Source organism: Pinus tabuliformis, chromosome Q, assembly GCF_031772625.1.
Source record: "Pinus tabuliformis cultivar Carrire ecotype Pingquan chromosome Q, CPIR1, whole genome shotgun sequence".
NCBI lineage: Eukaryota > Viridiplantae > Streptophyta > Pinopsida > Pinales > Pinaceae > Pinus > Pinus tabuliformis.
In genome coordinates, this window is record NC_142296.1 from 4863883 (window position 1) to 4888557 (window position 24675).

Genomic DNA, 24675 nt, shown 5'->3' on the forward strand with positions numbered 1-24675 from the left:
ACAAATATGAACGAAATGACATATTTCTGCCATTATAAAATGAAATCAGTATATAAAAAAATAAAAAATAAAAGTATTTTAAATACTGATTCCTTGAAACTTTTTCTCTAGGTCTGATCTCAAATAGTCATTTACAATGCTTGAATTTATGTTGTTAAAACGAGGGCTGCAATAGTTCAAGCTCTGCTCTCCATACATAGTTCAGAATGCAGAAGAAAAATCCTCAATAATATTCTAGATCTGAGATTTACTCTCCTCTCACCTACATCTCTAAATCTCCATTACAATAGTTCTTTTAAGAATTCCATAATTGCATAGAAGATAGGCCTTTTGCTTATACTACAAACCCTTATTTATAATTTACAAAAGAATTCCAAATAGGAGAGTTGTTGAAGAGTAATTATGCTCCAACAATTTTCATTAGTCCAAAATCATATTCTTCTATTGCTAGAGAAATCACATTGATTGAAATCTTCTTTTTCTCATCTCTTCAACTGTTTTCCTGTCAAAACCAATCAAAATTCAGTTAAAATACAAATGAAAATCAAAATACAAAATCGAGAATACAAAATATCTTCCAATCAAAATTTAATTAAATAAATAAATAAAAGGAAATCTGAGTTTTTCATTGATTCCTGTAAAATTGGTCAGTGAGAACATAGATGAATGGATTTGTATTCAACAGTGGCTATGAGCAAATGAAAATGCAGAAAATTAAACTCGGAAAATTAATTTTGTTTAAAAATTTGTAGTGTGATCTTCTGCTAAATTGTATAATCATTAAATGTTCAAATCTTATTATGCAGTCACTTCAGAAACATTATCCATGATTTTATCTATCCAACGATCTCTCATGGACCTCATTTGGCCAAGTAAAGCTCAACTTATGAGCTTCCAACATTGAAGTGTCAAAACTACCAGAATTCTGGAGAATTTGTTGACTAGGCCAGAAATAAGAATTTTTAATTAAATTATGATTATTTCTTAATTAGTACTAATTTAATTGCAATTACAGATTTAAATTAATGAATTACAAATTAATTATCAACAAAATTTAATTAATTAAAAATTAAAATAAATTAAAAGTTAATTAACATTAAATTATATTATATTAATATTGTAATTATATTATATAAAAATTATAATTAAAATATAAAATATTATAATATTAATATAATATGTTATTATAATTTCAAATACCAAAATTCCATTGAAAAACAATAAATGTGGATGCTTTGGAGTGTATTGAAAAAGGAGGAGGTGAGTTTACGTATGGAGGAGGAGGATGAGGCATGTGAGGTGGAGTGATAAGGAGATGAGGGAGGATGTAAGCATGATGTAGGAGCGGAGGTCAGGAGTCATAAGGAGGCGAGTGAAAACCTTAGGTTAAAATGAAATAGTCACCACATAAAACCATATCGGAGTTCGGAGGTCTTGTAATATCAGAATTTTTAAAAATGTGCGCATAAACAAAAACGCCGACACATTGATATTCCGATATCAAAACTTTTGAATATCAGAAGAATTAAATCGAGGGTTTTGAATAACAGAAGAATTATATCATGACTTTTAAATTTTGGAAAAATTGTATCGGGGGTCTCTTTTTTTATAGGAAGGGAGGAGGTCAAGGGAAGTGGGGTCCACTTGGAGTGGAATTAAAAATTCTACAAAATGAACTACCGTCACTTTGTAATTTTGAGATTTCGGATCTCATAATTTCTTTTAAAATTAGGAAATGAATAAATTACTAAGATCTCAAAAATGCATTTTTTTAACTGTTCTATACTTTGGTTGGGCGATTTTATAGGATCATTGGTGAAAAATGAAAATTAGCAAAAATTGAATAGGAATTAATATTTACAATAAATTACTAATTTATTTACAAAAATTAAAATAATATACATTTTGTACATTGTTTAACTCGGGCGGTAAAAATTATCGAACTTCAGATGATCACCATTTGCAAACCATGTAACCAAATGAGATGAAACGGGTACTGATGGAAAGCTAAAGAAAATTTGAACTCAATGAAACAATCAAAATAGAAATCTGACAAAAGTGAAAAAATGGCAAAATTGGAGGACACTTAACCAAAAGAAAATAATAAAAGTGATTTAGCCAAAAATTTATGGAAATGGTGCCCATCATTTGAAGTAAATAAGTCAAAAATGGAGGGGTGTTGGGTTTTCCCTAATATGGGTGGCAATGATATCTTGTCTTTCTCTAGTACTGGCCAACCTTTACATGTAAAATTTTGAAAGAAAGGCCCTTAATACTTATCATCTCAAACCTAAGATTTAGAAAAGATTTGTTGATGATACCAATTCATCTGGCCACATGGAAAAGAGGAACTAACTAAATTTCTACACCACCTCAATAGCATCTCAAAATACATTCAATTCGCCACGGAGGAAGAAGAAAATGGTTGCATTCCCTTCCTTGATATTCTTATCATAAGGAAACCTTCTGGGAAACTAGATTACAAGGTCTATCGGAAGAAAACACACACAAAAAATTACCTTCACACAGACTCTCATCATCATCCCTCACAAAATATTGGGGTCATTAAAACCTTGGCTTCTAGAGCCTTCAAAATCTTTGAAGTTGATCATAAAGTTGATGAAAAAAGCATTTAATAAAATTCTTTAGCAACCTTGGATACATCATGAAAGATATTAAGAAAGCCTTCCAAAAAGCTCTAACTCGTGACAACAATCTTCCTAAATCTAACCTTTCATAACCCTAAGAACACTGCATACCTACCTTACCTTAAGGGAACCAATGACAATATTGCCAAAACCTTTAAGAAGAATGAGATTAAAACATATTTTAAACCCCAAACCACCATCAGATAAATGAGAAGATCTGTAAAGGATGACATTAACCACTTCCAATTTAAAGGTGTTTACAAGATAGAATGTTCATGTGATAAATGTTATATCAGAGAAACTCGGTGTACCTTTAAAGAAAGAAACAAGGAGCATAATGCAGACATAAGACACAAAAGGACAAAAAACTCATCTATTGCAGAACATACTAAGAATTCCAAACATCATGTCTGCATGAAGAATGCAAAAATCCTTGTTAAAGAAAACTTCTATTACAGACACAAGAAAAAGGAAGATTTTGAGGTTAAAAAGAATCATAATAATATTAATAGAAACAATGGCATTGAATAAATAAAAATTAGTGGTGCCTCCTAAACAGAAATAATAATAGAAATAATATTTTCTAATATATTATAAATATAAGAAATAATAATAATAATTAATATTTTTAATATATTATAAATATAATTAATATATATAGTTATTTTTTGTACTATATAGCCAAGATTAGAACGAACTCTCATGAGTTCCTTAGTGAAACGGGTCGTTGGGCAGTTCCTAAAACGCCATGGATGGAAAGGTTCTGCCATCTCTGTGAGAATACAAACATCGAGGATGAAAATCACTTCCTCTTAGAGTGCCTTGCGTACAACCACATTAGATTTCAGTTTCAAAATCTTTTTGCAATACTGACCTTCCTAGCCTTTTACGTTGTCAAAATTACAGTGAGCTCAAGAGGCTTCTCTCCAAGCTTTTTGAGCATAGGAATAAAATCTTAAATCAAACTAAATAATTCATTTCTTTAGGTCTGATAGACCAAAGTTTAGTCTCAATGGACATTAACCATCATTATCATCATCATCAATACATTATTAATCTATATAAAAATTCTCATATATAATATATATAAAACATAATATTATAATTTAATATATAATTAAATTATAAGATTATTAATATAATTTAAATTCTTATTTATAGTGGGATAAAAAGAAGGTCCTCTTTGAAACTTTAGTCACTCCTGTTATCTTATATCGCTGTGAGGTTTGGGGTTGCAACATCTCCAGAGAATCATGGAGAAATATTGAGCAAATCCGGAAGCGTTTTATAACTTATAACCTGAAAATTAAAAGTAACACACCCTATCATGTTCTCCTTATAGAAGCAGGTATTTCCCCTATTGAGAGCCTATCTATGATTAGGTTTCTGTTGTACAAGCACAAACTCAAGAACATAGACGAACATAGACTTCCTAAGCTAGCTTTAAATTCCAGCCAAAACCACTTAAGGCTCAATCGGGGGTGGCATAAAGACACAAGGGCCTGGTTAAACTATTGGGAGATCAACGAGAATGATGCATTGCAAAACATAAATAACATTAAAGATATTGTTACTTCTAAGTTCAAATAAAAAATGTGGTGTGAGACAGATTTAGCAGCTAAAAGAAAATTAAGTTATTATAAGAAGGTCATCAACCCCACCCTAGAAGATCAAAAGTATCTCTCTATTTTAACTAGCTCAAAGAAGAAAATTAATATAGCAAAGATTAGAACGAATTCTCATGAGCTCCATAGTGAAATAGGTTGTTGGGCAGTTCCTAAAACGCCATGGATGGAAAGGATTTGCCATATATGTGAGAATAGGAACATCGAGTATGAAAACCACTTCCTCTTAGAGTGCCCCGCGTACAACCACATTAGATCTCAGTTTCACAATCTTTGTTACAATATTGACCTTCCTAGCCGTTTACAATGTCAAAATTATAGTGAGCTCGGGAGGCTTCTCTCCAAGCTTTTTGAGCATAGGAATAAAATCTTAAATCAAAATAAATAATTTGTTTCTTTAGGTCCGATAGACCAATGTTTGGTCTCAGCGGACGTTAACCATCATCATCATCATTTTATTTTAAAAATATTAATATTAATAACTACTCTAGAATAACCAAAATTTACACTTTTAAAATGATCATTTATTAAATTCTATAAATCTACTTTACATGTAATATATATATTATTAGTATGTCCATTCAGGGTTTTAATGACATATTCTTCGTATATTTATTATTAATCATGTTTTTCACACTTCATGGAGTCTTGAAAATGAACTCAACAAGAGGTTCCAAAACATTGAATATAATACCTAAATCTGTGGAGATTTCTCTATTCAAGAATTATATATAATTAAAAGATATTATCTTTTTAATGGAAATAATATATAATTTTTAGTTTTATGTTGTTTGGTTAAAGCTCCAATTTCTTATAAAAAATTATTTATTTAATTTTAAAAATAAAAAATTTATATTAAAATTTTTAAAAACTATTAAAAATTTATTATTCAAATTAGTATTTATAAAAAAGAGATTTCATTTTTTCATTAATAATATTATTGTATGTTGAGTTTCTTCCTAATTAATTATATATAGTTTTTTGGTCGACCCATTTTGAACTACTTATTATGATTCATCTTCAAGACAAAAAAAGATAGCTAGAATTAAAGCCAGAATAAATATTGTAGAAATGCAATAATTAATTCTAAAAAACCAAAAATAAATAATATTATAATCAAAATATAACATTAAATAATAAATAACATTATTATTATTAATTAAATTTTATTTAATAATATTATTATTAGTTATATTTCTCTTTTATTTAAATGGGGTGAAAATCTTGCAAAAAAAAATTCAGGTTCTGACCAGGACAACTCAACCCAAAAGACAAAAACACCAACCCAACGTAACAACAATTAGAAACTAAGTGGCGGTGGAAGGGTCCACCTCAATGGGACTGCAACTTGCCTTGAAATTTTCAACGAAAGGCTAGCATTCTGCGATTGGGACCTACCGCAAAGAATGAAATCTTGAAGCCTATGTAAGCTCACCCTCATCTCACTGGCGGTCAATGATTCTGGAAAACTCTCATTCTTCGTGTTGTTCTGGTCTAACATCACATGTCCCACAAAAGTCTTCATCCATCAGTAGAGATCAATTTTCAATAGATGTTAAATTACTAAATTAAAATCAATGGAAAATTTTAATATTAAAAAAATAAAATATTTCTATTAGCATGTCTAGACAATTTAAAAACATCCCCTTTCATGTAATATAAATTCACAATCTTACACGCGAGTGTATGTTGGAACGGTCGGGGCGGTCGGTTTACATGCCCCCGGCCGGTATCGAGTCCTGCGGAGGCTGCACCAGCAGCATATTTGGGCCATGGCCATATGTACTATGTACAGTTGTATTATGACATATATAGCTTCTTCAGCGGGGCCCCACCCCCCCTGAAAAAAAAATAAATAAATAAAAATAAATAAAAAAATAAATAATAAATAAATAAAAAAATAATAATAATAATAATAATAATAATAAAAAATAAAAAATTCACAATCTCAAATTCAATTAAAAATTATATGTGAAATTTACAAAAATATTTATAAAATATGATTTTCTAGAAACTAATAATTATGATATTGAATATGTTTTCAAAAATTAATTTGGGAAATTAGTAATTATGTAATTATGAGATGTAAATTTTTTAATTTATTTATTTATTTGTAAAATATATATATAAGGTTGAGCTTAGGTAGGGGTTATGAAAAAAGAAAAAAGAATGACTAATTACTATGGAATGTGTATTACGAGGATTGTGCAAAGTTTGGTCAAGCTTGGAGTACATGAAGAGCCTCTCCTTCCAACGTTTGGTAGGATGTTTTTGTTTTCAACGATGGAAATGATAAAGTGCATTTGTTGTTGTTTTTTGGGTTGGACAAGCTCCAATTCGTTTCCTCTCTCAAATCTTTGCAGTGAGTGATCAACAGAAACCTTAACAACAAAGTGTCCCTATGCACCCTTGCTTTGTATATAATCGTGATGCAGTTTAGTTCATTTCTATGCCAATGATGATCAAAAGAAGTTGTGTCTTCAATGAATCAAGTGGTATCTTGAAGTTGGTGGTTAAAGAAAGAGCGAAGTCTATGAGATTCGTGAATGGATGGAAGTGCTAATGAAGACCAGTCCAAACAAAAAGATCAATTTGAAATATGTTAATGTGACTTCAATGTTGTTCTTTGTAATGTAAACTTTGGAATGTAAGCATTAAGGTAGGGTGTTAAAATGAATGCTTACATTATTAGAATTGGTTTATTAGTTTGGATTGGGTTGTTAGAGATTTTTCAGATATTCTCTCAACCATAATCTCCTAATTGTTGAAAAATGCAGCAAGAAATTCTCAATTTGATTTTGCTTTGATTAAATTGAGAAAATTTGAATTTCCACATCAGCAGACAACTTGGATGTATTTAACTTGTGTGGCATGGCTTATGTCACCCATTTTACTCAATATATTCAAGTTGGAGGAGTTAGAGTTCAGCTAAGCATGTGTGATTGTTAATTAGTAGCAATGAAAGTCAGTTGTCTCAAGTTTTTTTCAATTAAATTAGTTCCAAGTGTTGAAGGAACTAGTGGAAGGTTAGTTGTGCAGTGGGACTTCATTCAAACTCAATGATCATCTAGTTAACTGATCAATCGGCCCAAAATAGCTAATGCATGTAGAGAATTCAAGTTCCCTAGCTATGGTGGAGATTCCAAGGCAGTGCAACATCAGTTGTAGACTATTCTTGAGTGTACAGGTATTGCATGCAGTCTGATGATCAACCTTGGGAATTGTGCAATCGATTTTGGAGAAATTCCTAAATAATATGGGCCTAATTTCACAAGGAATTGAGTAAGGAAATAGGGGCTCAAGTAGAGGCAGAAATTGACCAAGTCTAGGTCAGAGTTTCTCAGTGAGTAGAGAGATAGGTTATTCACTTGCAGGTTGTGCTTAGTTGAGAAAAGAAATTGTAATACATCGCTATTCATCTGATTAATGAAATCAGGCATTGGGGTTTTTAGCAAATTTCTTTCCCTGAGAAAATTATTGTGTGAATGTGTGTTATTTCTTATTGCATGTCTGAAATATTTTTTTCTAGATTGTGAATTACTTTCAGTAGAGCAGTAAAGTAGGTTTGTGTCTTGTGATTTTGATTAAAACTTCATGAGAAGTTCCAAATCTACACCATAATTTCTACATGGTATCAGAGCAGGATTAACATTAGATCAGAAAATTCAAAGTTGTTTCTTAGGAGGTTTGAATTTGGAGTTCAATGCAGCAGGATCTCTTCAGAGTTGAGAAGATGGCTTTCACTAGACTGAGGCTAGAGTATGCCTTGGAAGGCAGCTCTAATTTGATCACATGGAGGTGTTATTGGATGACAATGGATTGCTAGAATACATCAAGACAAATGTTGCAAAACCAATGGAATTTGATGCCTAGAACCTTGCTCAGTGGAAGAAAGATGTAGCCAAGGCGAGGAGAATAATCTTTGAGGGAGTACGGGATCACATTGTCTCAAATCTCCACGGGGAAGAAACTTTGTTCGTAGTGTGAAAAGCACTGACAGAATTGTTCAAGAATAATAATGACCACAAGAAGTTGGCACTCAAGGATAAACTTCGAAGTATCAAGATGCAGAAGAATGAGACTATTATGTAGTATCTGAGTAGGTTCACACAATGTCGTTGTAGTATACCTAAGGGGGCTAATATGGGGTACAGAGGGACATAACCAAGGGAATAATGTAATGAATAATGTAAGGATGATAAATAAATGGTCCATAACTGATGCAGGAGCATCTAGACTTAGCCAGCAACGTGATTGTTTGTTCACATGTTGTGGCTAAATGAGTTAAATTTCACTGACCTGAGTGGTCAAAAGTCAGTTTTGGTAGAGAGGGTTGGATCTTTCGAAAATGATCTTTACTTCATTATTGTAATAATTAGAAAATTGTTATTTTAAACTAAGGGATAAGTTGTTAGCATGGGTGTGTAATAGAGCTTAACAATAGAGATTTGATTGTTAGATTGATTAAAATAGAGGTCGAGTTGTTAGTGCAGTTAGAATAGGATTTGACTCATAAAAGAGAAGAAAATGTAATGGAAAAGGATTAGCTGAGATGATTGAGAATTGGGTGAGAGGCGAGAGTTTGAGTGATATATAGGGTTTTGAGATTGAGACAGAGGTCAAATAAATTGTTGTAATTGAGCCAAGAGGGCCAAGACTCTATAACTTCTATTATATTGAATAAATTGATTTAGTGTGCAACTGTGTGTTCATCCTCGTGCAGAATCTCGGTTACATCTATGTATTTGTGTTCTGAAACTTAACTGAGTATTTCCTCTATTTTCACGCTTTAATTGTAAATCTCAGCGTTTATGTGTTTATCGTTAATCGCAGTCATTTAGTGTTAATGGGTAATCTTGGAATTAAGGGCTAAAACATTTATTAAGCGATTTATTAAACTTTGATTTAATGCACATGGGTTGTATTGGAAAAGCGGGAAGCGGTATATCGCATGCCTTTCAAGTGGTAAGCGGTAATATTCTGAGTCCGCGCGATTAGCTTGAGTGCTCAACACGTCGCAACCGAAGGAGAGAGAAAAACCTCTTTTTCGCGTGCCTCCAAAGTGATAAAGACCGTGCTTAAATCCATGCGAAATCACGTGACGACCGTTGGATTGGACGGACAGATCGATGGTAAAAAATCAACAGGCTAGTTAGTGATCGGGTTGAGTGATGACCATTAGATCTGGAGAGAGTAGATCAACAGTGTAGAGTGAAGCACCTATTTAAAAAGGGAAAGTCAATGCGGGACCAACGTGTTTAGGGGAAAAGTGGAACCCTCGGGATAAAGTAAGCCACGTATAGAAGTCGCTTGAACACATATGATTGGTTACACATTAACCAATAGTCTATTTTTAAGACTACCACCTTATTTTGATCAACCTCCTGCATCAATAACTAATAAATAAAGTGGTTAATCTGCATTATGCAAGGGACCACAAGTAGTTAGGAAATAATGTGATAAGCCCATGGTATTGGATGTATGATATTTAGAGACCCATGGTAATTAACTATGGTATTGTATGTATGTAGCCTATATAGAGGCTAGAGACTCCCCATTGAGATATGTCAAGGATTGTTTTATTGACAAACATATGGCTTGTGGAGTGTTCTTCTTCCTTAAGGAGTAGTTGTATGGTGTTACTCTACCTCAATGGTTTTGATATTAATAAAAAAACATTTCTATTTTATATTCTTGGATCGCTCTTGGAATTTCGTTGATAATAATTTTAATATTTTTGCAGATCTATTACAAGTGGTATCATATCTTTTTCTTGGGCAAAGCGGGGAATTTTTCTTTTTCATTTTTTCCAGAAATTTTTTAGGCGACAAGTTTACAGATAAGATATGAAAATTTTGGTGTACAATTTTCAAAACAAATTACATATCTGAATTCCTTGCAAAAAATAACCAAATTCAAAACAAAAAAAATCAGTATCTGAGATCCCCATGAAAAATAACCCAATTTTAAAAAAACAATCGGTCAAATCGGAGTTCAGATGAGGGAGATATTGTTGATTTAAACTCAGCTCTTTTTTCAGAAATTTTTATGTCACCCGGAAATTTGCAGCACGTATTTGAGTTCGCATAGTGTCAAGCTCATGAGTCCAGTAACATGGGAAGATGCAGAATGATTGTTCAATTTCTGAAAACAGACTATAATAAGGATTCTAATCCATAGTGTCTAAGTTGTGGCAATTTTAAATTTGTCGCACACATTAGGTAATTTTTTTCAAAACCCTCATTCTACTTCATGGGTTCTACTGTGTTTTTTTTCACATGGAAAGATGATGGTCCTACTATTGAAAATTTCCTAAAATATAACAAGCCACTATGCCCAAAATCTTCGTGATTTGGACCATGGCTTTATTTCAGAGATGAGGTTGTCAAATGGGTGTACTCACTTAACTATGGCTAGATGCAGACACTTTCCGATGAAGAATTTGAAATTTTCCTTTTAGAAAAATGGTCTCATGCTAGAAAACAGGATAATGAGAAATATAAGGGATTGTTTTCTATTGGTATCTCCTTATTACAGGTTCACGGATGTATTCAAAAAGAGAAGATTATTATGTCCATCAATCCTAGTTGCAAGCATAATTTTATCAATATTAATTTGGCAAAAAAATTGCAAGTCTCGGTCAAACATATTGAGCCCACACAAGTTGATGATGGTGATGTTCAAATTTATAAAGATTTGAATATTTCTATGGATAATTATGTGTTGCATTTTGATTTGTATTCTTTAGATATGGATGATCTAGATGTTGTTTTGGGATACCCTTGGATGGATGTTAGGTCCCTATAATACTAGTTATTCCCCATTACTATTGTCATTGTAGCCCTTATTGTTATTGTTGTGCCCCTATTTTCCCCATATTGTTATTATTGTGCCCCATAGAAGCCCACTATTGTTATTGTTGTGCCTTTATATTATTATTCTTATGTCGGCTTTGATTATATTGTGACCTCTTAGACTCCTATATATAGAAATGAGGTTTTGTCATTTGTATCATACAAGAATTGTTTATTTGTGTAATGTAAAGGAGGTTACCCCAACCCCTGAAGAGTCTGAATTTGAAGTCATTGCTCTATCGTTTCTTCTATTTTTTGAGCTGGTTGCATAACAATTGGTATGAGAGCTTTGGATTCTAGGGTTTCGTTGCTTCAAACAGGTCATCGTGGCATTTTCGCTACAACTTTTTCTCTACGGTGTTTCAGAAGCTAAAATTAAAACTCATTTGACCTGAAATCTTGATGAACCTCAGATACGAATTTAATATTTTGTCTCGCTATATTTTTGGAGATATGATCCAAGGAAGTTAGGGTTTTTACAGGCTCCCGAATTATATCTCAAACAGGTGACCCAGGGAAAATCGTCATAACTTTCTCTCTGAGAATCAGATTGAAATTTCATAAAACATTACAAAAAGAGGATGGCCTTTAGTTTTATGTGTATCAGTTTCACTTTCGAAGGTCAAAACAGTGACACGTGTAACTTCATACAAGTTTTCTCTACTGAACTAGTCTATAATCCGGTCATTGTGGGAGATTTGACATAACTCTTCCTTGGAGAATCCAAACTTGATCAGACTTGCGGGGTTGGAAAGAGGACTTAGAGGGCTACCGCGGGATGAAATTTCAAACCTTTGATATCTGAAATTATAGAGATATGAATTCAATATTGATCTCCTACAAAGTGAAAAAAAGGTGTGTAGTTTTTTTTTTTTGTATAAGTTTGGTTTGAAAAAATAGTTTGAAGGAATTCAAAGGGCATAGTGAAGCATAATTATCATTAATTGATGCCCCGAAGAAAGAAAATGGAAACACCTAGTAAACAACCTGAAAGCTCTAGCATGACTCATGAATAAGAGGAAGAAATGCAACATGATATATCAAAATTATGAGACCAAGTGCAACAAAATTCACTCTCACAAAAAGTAACAAAAGCTAAGATGGATGGTTTAAAGAAAGGCATGGAAGCTAATATGGATGGTTTAAATAAAGACGTGGAAGCTCATATGGATGGTTTAAAGAAATACGTGGAAGCTAAGATGGATGGTATAGAAGAAAAACTTAAAGGCAACATGGAAGATTTGAAGACAGATTTGACAAAGTTGCTACAATAAATGCTTACTAATGGCGAAAGGGTAGTAAAGGAAACTCATGATGAGAACAAAAGAAATGTTAATCATGATTTCATAGACTCTAACATTGGATTGAAGAGCCACCATGTTCCAAAGATCGATATGAGGAATTTTGATGGCAAGGATCCCGTAACATGGATACTATAGATGGAGCAATATTTCGATCTCCATAATGTGCAAAACACACAAAAGGTATGCATTGAAACTTTATATTTGGAACCAAATTAGTTTGTATGGTATTGATGGCTTTTCTCCTGTAAACAAATTGTCACTTGGGAAATTTTTACGGAAGAAATGATAGCACATTATGAGGATACAAAAAGAAACACCTTTTTAGCCAATTGATAAATCTCAAACAAAAGGGTTCAATGATGGAGCACATTGAGGACTTCCAAAAATTGAATATAAGGGTAAAATATATTCCAGAGGAGCATAGGATTGATGTGTTCATAGGGACTTTAAAGGATAACATTCAACATGAGGTTCACCTTTGGGAACCTAATTCATTGGAGAAGGCATTCAGGTTGGAAAGAAAAATTATGGAAACAAGGAAGCCTACCACTCAGTTGCCCCTAGCCTTCAACAACCTACAAGATTGACACCACAACAATTGGAATAAAAAAGAGCAAAAGGGATTTGTTACAGTTGTGATAGAAAATACACTAAAGGTCATAAGTGTGCTGAGAATAAATTATTTTACATAGATTGTGAAGAGAAGGAAGAAAAGGAAAAAGAAACATCAAAAGAAGAGGATATACACCAGGAACAAGCCCTAGATAAAGAAGAAATAAATCCGACCATATATTGTAATGCATTGGTCGGAATTACCACTCCTCAAATTATCAAGATAGAAGGACATATCAAAAAGAAAAAGGTAATAGTGTTGATTGATTCGGGTAGTACCCATAATTTTATTCATTGTAAGATAGCCAAGGAATTGAATTGCTTCCTGTATCTGGCACCAGAGTGCCAAGTGATGGTTGCAAGTGGAGGAACCATAAATTTCTCTCGAAAGTGCCATAATATCAAGCTATCCATGGGAGAATATGTATTGAATAGCCCAACGCTTTCCATTCCAATGGGTAGTGTTGATGTTGTACTAAGAGTCCAAAGGCTACAATCTTTGGGTACGACAACTTTTAATTTTCAAGAACTTTTCATGAAATTTTCTTCGAAAGGAAAGGAAGTTGAATTAAGGGGTATCGCAGGGAAGTTGAATAATCAGCTCTGACGAAAAGAAAAAGCTTCTAAAGAAAGAACAACGAATCGTAACTGCACTGTTATTTTCACTAGAGGTTCCCACATCGAAATCATTTATTTCTCCAGATCTCAAAAAAGTATTGGACAATCATTCCAAGGTATTTGAGACTCCTAAAGGCCTCCCACCTATTCGTGATCATGATCATGCTATTCATTTGATTCCAGGAAGTGTTCCTCGAAACATTAGGCCTTACAGATATCCCTATTCCCAAAAGAGTGAAATTGAATGTAGGGTTGCAGAAATGCTAGAGGTTGGTATAATTCAACCTAGACAAAGTTCTTTCTCTACTCTAGTAGTATTGGTGCACAAGAAGGATGGATCATGGTGCATGTGTTCGGATTATAGGGAGCTCAACAAGCTCACTATTAAAGATAAATTTCCCATTCCTGTCATTGATGAATTATTGGATGAATTGCATGGATCAATTTACTTCACCAAGTTGGATCTTCGTTTAGGATATCATCAAATCATAATGAAGACTGAAGACATTCCAAAAACAGCATTTAGAACTCATGAGGGTCATTATGAATTTTTGGTCATGCCTTTTGGCCTTACCAATGTGCCTTCTACATTTGAAGGTTTGATGAATTCCATTTTCACACCCTTCCTTAAAAAATTTGTGTTAGTATTTTTTGATGATATACTAATCTACAGCGAGTCTTGGAAGGATCATGTTCAACATGTTTCCAGGGTGCTCAAAATATTGGAGGAAAAACAATTATATGCAAAAAGCTCCAAATGTTTCTTAGGAGTACAAGAGGTGGAATATCTGGGTCATATTGTATCTCATGAAGGTGTTAAGGTAGACCCTAGAAAAATTAAAGCCATTAAGGAATGGAAAATCCCCACATCCATAAAGCATCTGCAAGGATTTCTCAAGTTGACAGGGTATTATCACAAGTTGGTTAAGAATTATGGGAGAATAGCAACACCTCTAACAACATTATTGAAGAAAGATGCATTTTCATGGACTCGAGAAGCAACGAAGGCCTTTGAACATCTTAAAGAGGAAATGTGCCAAGCATCGGTCTTAGCTATGTCGGACTTCACAAAAATATCTATTGTGGAATGTGATGCCTCAGGAAATGGAATTGGTGTTGTTTTAATGCAAGAAGAAAGACCCATTGCTTTCGAAAGTCTTCTAATCAAAGGAAAGTATTTACACAAAGCTATTTATGAGAAGGAAATGTTGGCAATACTACAGGCACTTAAGAAATGGCAACCCTACCTAATGGGAAGACACTTCAAGGTAAAAATGGATCATGATAGTCTTAAATAATTTTTAGAATAAAGATTATCTTCAGAAGAGAAGCAAAAATGGGTCACAAAGATGTTGGGTTATGACTTTGAAATCATCTACAAAAAAGGGAAGCAAAATGTTGTGGCAGATGCACTCTCAAGAAAGTATGAGGATGTCGAAGCATTGCTTTGCGCCATTTCTATTCTCCAACCAGATTGGATAAATGAAGCAAGGGATGAATGGAAGAATGTCGAAGAAGTGTGGGCACTCATTCAAAAGTTACAACAAGATCCCAGTACATTTGATACATTTAGCTAGAAAAATGATTCGTTATGGTACAAATATCGCTTATACCTATGTAAGAATTCCCAACTCAAACAAAATATTCTTATGAAATTGCACACCTCTCCCTTAGGAGGGCACTCAAGATTTTTAAAAACTTACCATAGGGTTAAGAAGGAATTTTTTTGGGATGGCCTTAAATTTGATATTCAAAAGTTTGTGGCGGAATTTTTGGTTTGCCAACAAAATAAAGTTGAAACAATTAAGACCCCAGGTCTATTACAACCTTTATCCATTCCAAGTCAACATTGGGAGGAGGTTTCAATGGATTTTATCATAGGTTTACCCAAGTCCGAAGGAAAGAGTGTCATCATGGTGGTAGTTGACAGACTTACCAAGTATGCACACTTTTGTGCATTATCTCATCCATTTAAAGCTAGTACAGTTTCTATTGCATTTATGGAAACAATTCAAAAGCTACATGGAAACCCAAAGATTATTGTAAGCGACAGAGATCCCATTTTCACTGGAAACTTTTGGACAAAATTATTTTCTTGTCATGGTACTCAGTTAGCTCATAGCTCATCTTATCATCCTCAATCTGATGGGCAAACTGAGATAGTAAACAAATGTTTGGAAGTATATCTTCGTTACTTTGTATCTGATAAACAGACACAATGGGTCAAATGGTTGCCTTTGGCTAAATGGTAGTATAACACTTCCTTCTATACGATAGCAAAAATGACCCCATTTATGGCACTTTATCGATATCATCCACCATCCATCACATCATATTTAAGAGAAAATTCTAAGGTTCAAGCAGTGGAAGATCACATTGAGCACCAACAACAAGTTCTCCAACTCTTAAAGGATAACCTCACTTTGGCGCAGAATAGAATGAAACAACAAACAGATCAACATCGCAGCGAAAGAATTTTTGATGTAGGTGACTGGGTATTTCTACGGCTACAACCATATAAACAAATGTCCCTCAAACAAGCTAAGAAGGATAATAAATTTTCACCAAGGTATTATGGTCGGTACAAGGTGTTGTAAAAGATTGGTACTATGGCATACAAATTGGAGCTTCCTGTAGCTTCCCGAGTGCATCGAGTTTTCCATGTTTCATGATTAAAGAAGGTTATAGGTGAGAAGCTCCCATTTCAAACAATATTTCCAGAACTTGATGAGGAAGGAAAAATCACATTGGAACCTGAAGAAGTCACAAAAACAAGAACTCGACAGCTACAAAATTGATCAATTTAGGAGTATCTCATCAAGTGGAAGAACTTACCCTCTAAAAATTCCACATTGGAGGATGATAATTTTATACAGAAGCATCCAGAACTACTCAAGTGTTGAGGACAACACTTTTTTGAAGGAGAGGGGCATGTTAGGTCCCTATGATACTAGTGATTCCCCCATTACTATTGTCATTGTAGCCCTTATTATTATGCTTTTACTTTTATCAATTCTTAATGCTACCTAGTTGGATACAATAGTACTATATACTTCCATACCAATAATTTATCTTCACTCTTTAGAATTTTTTAGCCCTTTTTGTTTTGGCTTCTCTTTCTTTTCAACTATGTTATCAACATTAATATGGGGGATCATCTCCATCACCTCCTCCTTCATTTTTCTCTTCTCTAATCTTATTTGAGTCTTGTTTTTCTTGGTTTTTTAAGTGGAGGAGGAAATCCTATATGCCTGGGAGGAGAAGAAGATTGTACATTGGTTACATTTCTACCTCTTTGCTTGGTTATGGTCCTTTGTCATTGAGAATTGGTACTAAATTCAGTTACCAAATCATCATTGCAAGTTTTTATTTCTCTCCTTTTAGGTATATTTGGATCATTGCCTCCAATTCCTTACACAATATTATTGAAAATATTACCATACTTCATAGGTGCCAAATGTTTAGAAAATAACCCTTCAGGATCAAATTCTTTGAGGCTTTTTGCTTCCTTTAGGTTGAATGCATTAAGTGTTATAGAAAAGTATAATAAATGGGAGGAATTTCATATTGTCACGTTAGATAAATTAAAGGGAAAAGAAATGAATTATTTATTTTTCTTCTTATAAAAAAGGATGGACCATGTCCAATATTGCCTACATAATTCAACTACAAAATACCTATCACAAACAAATGTAGAAAGAAGAAAAGGGATTCCATCATATATGTTGGTTATGTGTTATATTCTTTGCATGACTATCCACGTGTGCTATACAATATGAAATTTTGAGTAGGAGGATCACAATGGGGGGTGGAAGCCCCCCTGTTCAGGGCCAATGTCCACAAAGAAACAAAAAATGAGCAGTTTTTTGCATTTGTTTTTTAGTGTTTTCAGCACATGGTTTTGTTAAAAGTGGCTTTGTGGTGCATGGTGGTATTTCAAATGGTTTTGTAGTTTCGGATAATGAACTATAGTTGTATAAAATCTCTATGTTTATGAGTGTATTTTCCATTACCTCCTTTTTGTTTTATTAAGAATTCGTTTGCATCAATTAACTAAACATGTTTAAAACCTACATTTGGTATTAGAGAAGTTTTGACTTCAAGGGGATGCCTTGGTGGCTAACGGGTTTGGCTTAGGCCTAAGGTACACCCTCTTATAGTGGGAGATTTTTCGAAGTGATTCTTGTGGTGAAAAGGAAATTGTGACTAGTTCAAGATAGAGATCAATAAATTCAATGGCAAGAGGTTTAAGTTGTGGAAGCTCAAAATGAAAGACTTATCGGTGGACAAATATTAATGGATCATTGTGGAACTAGGTATTACACCAATAGGGATGTCAACAAACTATCGCACAAAGTTGGATCGAAAGGAAAGAGAAAATGAATTTGTGTCTCTCAAATTTAGTATTACTGAATGTTTCAGGGGAAGCTACAACAAAGGATTTGTGGGTCAAGTTAGGGGCTTTGTATTTGTCTAAGTCTTTCGTGAAAAAATTGTTCCTACAGAAGAAGTTGTGTAGCTTGAGAATGAAGGATGGGAACTCAGTTTACAAAGCATATAAATGCCTTCAATACTATGGTAATCCAACTATTATCTATTGATATTAAGGTTTTAGATTAAAATAAGTGCATCAATTTGTTATCTTCTCTACCAAAATTGTGTGATAGTCTAGTTGTTGTAGTAGGTAGTAATACAACTTTAAAGTTTGATGAAATAGTCTCATCCTTGTTATCAGAGGAGATGAGAAAAAAAAACATGGAAAGTTAGAATGGATATGCCTCATTTGTAAGAGGGCACTGCATAATAGAAATAAGAATAATTCTTCAAGTGGGAGATATAAATCTAGAGGAAGATATAAATCTCTAGGAAAGTTCATAAAGTTATATTTGAGATGTGGAAAAGAAAGGCATTATAAGAAATATTGTAGATCCAAAATTGTTGATAAAGGGAATGGATATTGGTGAGCTCCAGTATTGCAGCAATAATGCTGCAACTCTTGGGGCTCCCTACTTTACTTTTATCAACCCGGTAGTTCGTAACAAACTCGGAAGCGACGGTGCTATATGCACAAGTACTAGCTCTTACTGCAGGCTGTCACTTGATCAGCTGGCACAAGTTCGCTAGGAGCTTAAGCCAACTTCTATGAGTTCTCAGAAGAAGCTTTTAACTGTGATAAAAGAAAACTAACTCGAAAGAGGCTATTCTACTTGCAGAAAGAGAATGAAAACTGAAAGGAAATGAAAACCCTAGCAAACCCTAGTTTTACCCACTAACCCTACTTTTACAAGAAAAGAGATGGAAACTACTGAGATGGGTGCCATTGACTACTGAAAAGGTAAAATGAAATTATTCAAGCTATTTCTGAAGAGGAATGAGAAGAAATCATCTTTTTGTACTTTTGAGCATGTTTATGTGGAATGATTATGCTTGTGTTTTAACTAGTTGTGACTGTGCAGAGGTTTAGTGGCGAAGGGAGATGGAGTTAGATTTTGCAGGAGGTGGGGAAGGTGTGGAGAGGTCCTAAGAAGTCCCTAGTACCCTTCTGGAGACTTCCCCTATGATCAGACTTTGAAAAATCACTCGCATGAACTTCTACAGGAGGCTACAGGGGATCTACAAAAGGTTCTATAGGAGGATCTACAGGAGGAGGACAAAAGTGGTTTTTGGAGGTTTGAAGGTGGAAAAATGATGGAAAAATGGAAATGAAGGTTGGATGGAGGTGTTGAGGGGTCTAGGACTCTATCAATGAAGATCAGGAATGAAGGAGATGGTTGGATTTGTTCAAAGGTCAAGAAAGCAATTTTGCACAAAAACGCAGAAATTAGGGCAGTTTGGCGAAATGAGGCGAATGAGTGGGGAAATCTTGAGAGATGAACTGGTACAGGTTATGCTATGGAGGAATGATAAGCTGGAGTGTTCTACAAGTGAGCTGCACACTTACTTTTCAAAATTGACCCAAGCAAGAACTGAAAAACAGAGTTTTGCCTATTTTGACCTAAAATCTGACCTAAAACCAGAAAAATGTTGAACAGAACTTTATGGATAGAAAATTATGTGAGAAATCCATGGTAAATGAACATGAAATGATCTAAGCAAGTGAATCCAAACTAATATCAACTTCTCCAACTCGAAATATCACACTAGCAATTGCATTGGAAAGAAAAAACAGTGTTTTTGGTGGCAGCAATAGTGCCTTGATCTCAAATCATGGTCCCAAGGAAGGAGAAAGGAGATCAAGGTCTGCTTGGTAGCATTTTTGGATCTTTTTCTGTTACTGCAGCAAACTATCTAATCAACCTGAAGCAAGAACAACTATTCTAACCATCAAAAGCAACCTAATTAACAAAGCAAGATTTAACCTGAACAACAAAAATTATCTCATGAATGCAAGAAAAAACATATAAATACACAAAGGATGTGCTGGGCAGCTTGGGTTGGGCCCTAAACCAAGAGCTTCAGCCCTCTAAGAAAGATCAATGCTGGTTCAAAACTGGATTCATCTTCTTTTACCAAAAAATAGCAGTTACATCACAAAATTGTCTTCAAAAAGAGCTCGAAAATGAGCTGAGTACAAAGCTGCACTAAAGTGCGAAAATCTACTATGAAATGGCTAACATCTAACTAAAAAAACTGAGGCCCTAAGCCTTCTTATTTATACAAATGGAGACTCCCAACAGTCCTCCTAAAATAAGGAACTCGACTTCCTAGAACTGAAGATAACAGCAGTCCTACTTAACTTGCTCGGCTGCCCCTTGGAATCAACAATGTGGGCCTTTGTACTCCAAGTTTCTAATGGATAATTCAAGGTAAGGGCTCATAAATGAAGGGGACGCCCTCCTACAAATCCTCTGCCTTGTTCTTCCTCGAATTTGGCTGCCAAATGCTAATTAAACCTTTGATTTTGTCTCAAAATTGACCAAAAATCTGCATAAAGCACACATTAGACTTCTTGGCATAATGACTAACCCAATTCACTCTATTAGCATAAATATAATCAAAAACATGCAATAAACTAATAAGAATGGTGGATTAAGTCGAATTAAGAGGCTAAATGAGCCCATATAATTACCCATTTATGGGGCTCATCATCACCCCCCTACTGAATGGGTTGCTCATCCTCTGAGCAACTAGTCTATCTTTTCATCCTTGATGGCTCTGATGGATTCCCTGACATCCCATGCTTCTAATGTGATATTCTCCTCTTTATCATGGAATCCTGCCTTTCTATCCACCTCCTCCCATTGTTGTCTTTCTTCTTCCTCTTTTTCCTCTTCTTTTGTCTTCTTTGCCTCTGTTAGCTTTGCTTCCTCAAGCTCTATTTTGGGTTTTCTTCTCATCTTGTTTAGTTTCTACCTTCTCTACTTTAGTCTTTTTCTTTTCTGTTATGGGTTTCCTCCTTTTTGCTTTGGTCTTTTTCTTGTTTGTTTCAGGTTCTTCCTTCTCTATTTTGGTCTTTTCCTCTTTGCTCCAAGGGAGCCCAAGTGGAAGACCTATGATTCTACTGATAAATTCTGGTGTAAGCTCTAGGGTCAGACCCCTAAAACTAATTGTAGCATGTGTTTTCGAATGGGGTCTTAAGGACATTAAAAATTCCTCAGTTACCTCCTTATCATATCCATGAATTCTCTCAAAGAAAGACATCCCGTTTTCCCTGGTGAAGAGGGCCACCACTTCAGGGTGCTCATGCAATTTGTTGGAGTTCAAAGGCTCCTTTCTCATAAAACCTCCTGGCATGGTGTTTAGTGACTTCTGAAAATGCTCAGGTGAGGAAGAAGGCAACAACTTTCAAAACTGGAAACAGAGGAATAGCTGATGTTTGTCTTTCTGAAACCAGAGAGGGAATTTCTCATGTTCTTCTTTTTACACAACATCAATTTGCAATTTTTCCCTCCCTTCAAACTATTTTCAACCTAAATTTACTTCTCAACTTTTGGAGGAACTCAATATTTTGACAGAATAGAGAATACATAAAACAGTGTTTTTTTCACAGAGTAAACAGACTTGCAAATTCATTTTTCCAGGCTTGATTTTCTATGGTTGCATCTCTTTTTTTACAAAAGGAAGAAAAAGGACAGATTTTGAGTGCAGAGAAGAAAATGGAGAGATTGCATAGAATTCAGAAAAACACAGGCAGACTTTTGAGCTCTCTTTCCTTTCTTTTTTCAACCCAATACTTTGCTTCTCATCCACCACCTTGTATAGATATATCACATGCAGAGTGGGTTTCTGAGCCTACTTCTTTCCAAGCTCGAATTTGGCAAAAATTCTAAATTTTTCCTCTGCAGAGCTGCTCTCTGGCCTTCCTGTAGAAAACCTCCTGTAGATGGTGTTCCTGCTCCTGTAGACTGTGTTTGTCGTTCCTATAGAACCCGATAAGCAGGAGGGTTTTGAAAAATGGCAGAGAATGACTGGTTTGCTATTCTGAAGGTGGTAGGTGAGTGCTGCAACTGTGGGGACAATGATAAAATGGAAACAAAGGTGGTGAATGAGTTCGAGGCAGAGTACTTATGTTTTCTGTGAGATATTTCCGCTGATGGTGAGCTGGCAAAAATGTGCGTTGGCATTATTTGGACTGTTGGTCCCTACTGCAGTGCCATCATGAGACTTTACACTTTCTTCCTATAATCACTTCCCATTATTTGCGCTGGAGTTCAAAACATTTGCCACTACCTGTTTTTTAGATTTCCCGTGAGTTGACTAAACACATGTGTTGTATGATTTCCAGTTCAGCGTTGTAGAACTAGACGAGGCGCTATCTGAACTGGATGAGGGTGGCCAGTTAGCTGGCCACTGATCTTGTTTAATCACAACCATCTCACTGTCCATACAGTTTTTAAATTACATTCATGCAACAGAGGAACGGGTTTAGTCACTTACCTGGAAGTCAAATGCATTTGTTGTGAGGTGTTGTGGCCTTTCCTTCTGCTGCATGCCTTTGTTTTTGTGGATGCATGCTTGTCTGGTTGCTGATATGTGGTTGTGCTTTGTGCAGGTTCCTTTCTGGCTAGATTTGATCTTCAGGAGTCTGCTTCAACCTTCAGATTTGCACCCTCATGCTGTTGATGCTAGATTTTTGCAAGACAGTGACTTGTTTTGTCCATAGCTCCCAAACAGTAGACTGGATTGACCTGAAATTTTTTTGAGCATGTTTCCATCGTCATTATGCACCTCCCATAAAAAAATCGTGGTCAATGGATGCACGGATTTTGAGAAAAACTGAAAATCACTGAAGGTGACGGAGGTCAATTTCTTGGAAACCGTGCACTGGAATTGGCTGAAATTGCTTGGGCAGGTTACTATCACCCATATGCATCTCCCCATGAAACAGGTTTTTAAATGGATGCACGGATATGGAGAAAATGCAAAAATGGCTGAAGGTGATGGAGGCTGATTTCTTGGAAACTGTGCACTGGAATTGATTGAAATTGCTTGGGCATGTTTCCATCATCCCTATACAACTCCCCATGAAACAGTTTTTTAAATGGATGCACGGTTTTCAAGTTAGGGAAAAAACAAATTTCTGCTCTATGTATTTTTGTATCAGAGCATTCTACAGTTTTTTGGACAGTAAGAAAAAATGAGCTTGGGCTATAATGCAGACTTGGAAATGATGGAAGAGAGGTTTGAAGATTGCAGGGGGATTTATAAACCCTTTATGAAGCTTCCCTGTTCCCCAAACTTCTTTTAAAATCCATTTCTAGCTCTTTGTAATTTCTACAAGAGTCTCTTGTAGAAAACACAGTTTTCATAAAAGAAGCACAGTGAGGTGGAAAGAATGTCAAAAATGATGGAGAAGGGTGAGGGAAGGTAGGATAGGTGCTGTTAGTGGTTTCAGAGATTTCTTGGCACCTGTTGCTGCTTCCTGAAGTTCTCCTGCAGACCTGCAATACAACTGGAAATTCATTTTTCTTTTTTTTTCTCTTTTTTTGAAAACAACTAGGGCACCTCAAGGAGGTTTTCACCCTAATAGCCTACCCTGGGCGCCTCCAAGGGAGGTTTTCACCCAGGGACCTTATTCTCTTTTTCTTTTCTCTTCTTTACAACCCATTGACTGCCTCATGGAGGTTTTCAATCAATAAACCAATCTGAGGCGCCTCCAAGGAGGTTTTCACCTTAGATTTTTATTTTTTCTCTTATTTTTCATTTTTTCCTTTACCTCTTTTTTCCTTTTTTTTCTACCCTACCCTACTTGAAAAACAAAATCATTTTCAAGTATAATAATACTTCCAATGGAGCCATGTGCACATCGATATGATAGACAAAATGATGTGGAGGCTTGAAATGCATGCTTTGACAGGTATCAGGATTTCAGAGACCAAATGATTTGACTTTGAAGGGATCAAGCATAGTTGAGGAAGAGAGTACTGTTGCAACTTAGTGACCATCTGGAACCATATCTCAATATAGCTGTGATTTCCTTGGTCCTTTTGCTGATCTGGATCATTCTTCATGTCTTCTTCTATCATGACCTTCATATCTTCCAATTTTTGTTGATTCTTCTCTTGAATACATAGAGGATTTGATGGTAACCATGAGGGAGCTCTCTCGATCTCTGATTCTGTTGTCTTCTCTTTATCAATTGCAGTCCATGGTTCTTTGATCTTCCCTTTTGCATCTTCTTCTACTGGATGTGGTCCTTCAACGATATCAATATAATCTTTGTTTTGCAATACCCTTCCTGAGCTATGGTGAATATCATTGAGCTCAAGAGGAGTTGTTTGGAAGTGTTGTACCTCATCATTGTAATTGAGTTGAGCTACTCCAATGTGCGGGTTTGAAAATGGTGGTACGGGTAGTTGAGTGGGAGTGTATATTGGAGATGGATGTGGATGGGGTTGTGGTTGGGCAGGTGTTTCCCCACTATATACTTGTTGAGCCTGCCTGTTGTTCGGGTTCGGGTTCGGCTGAGCAGGTATTTGGGGTTGCCTTGGTGGAGCATGAGGCAATGGTTGTGGTTGAGCAGGTGGTGGAGGCAAAAGAGCGGGAGGAGAGTTGTACTGGGGCCTCCACCCCT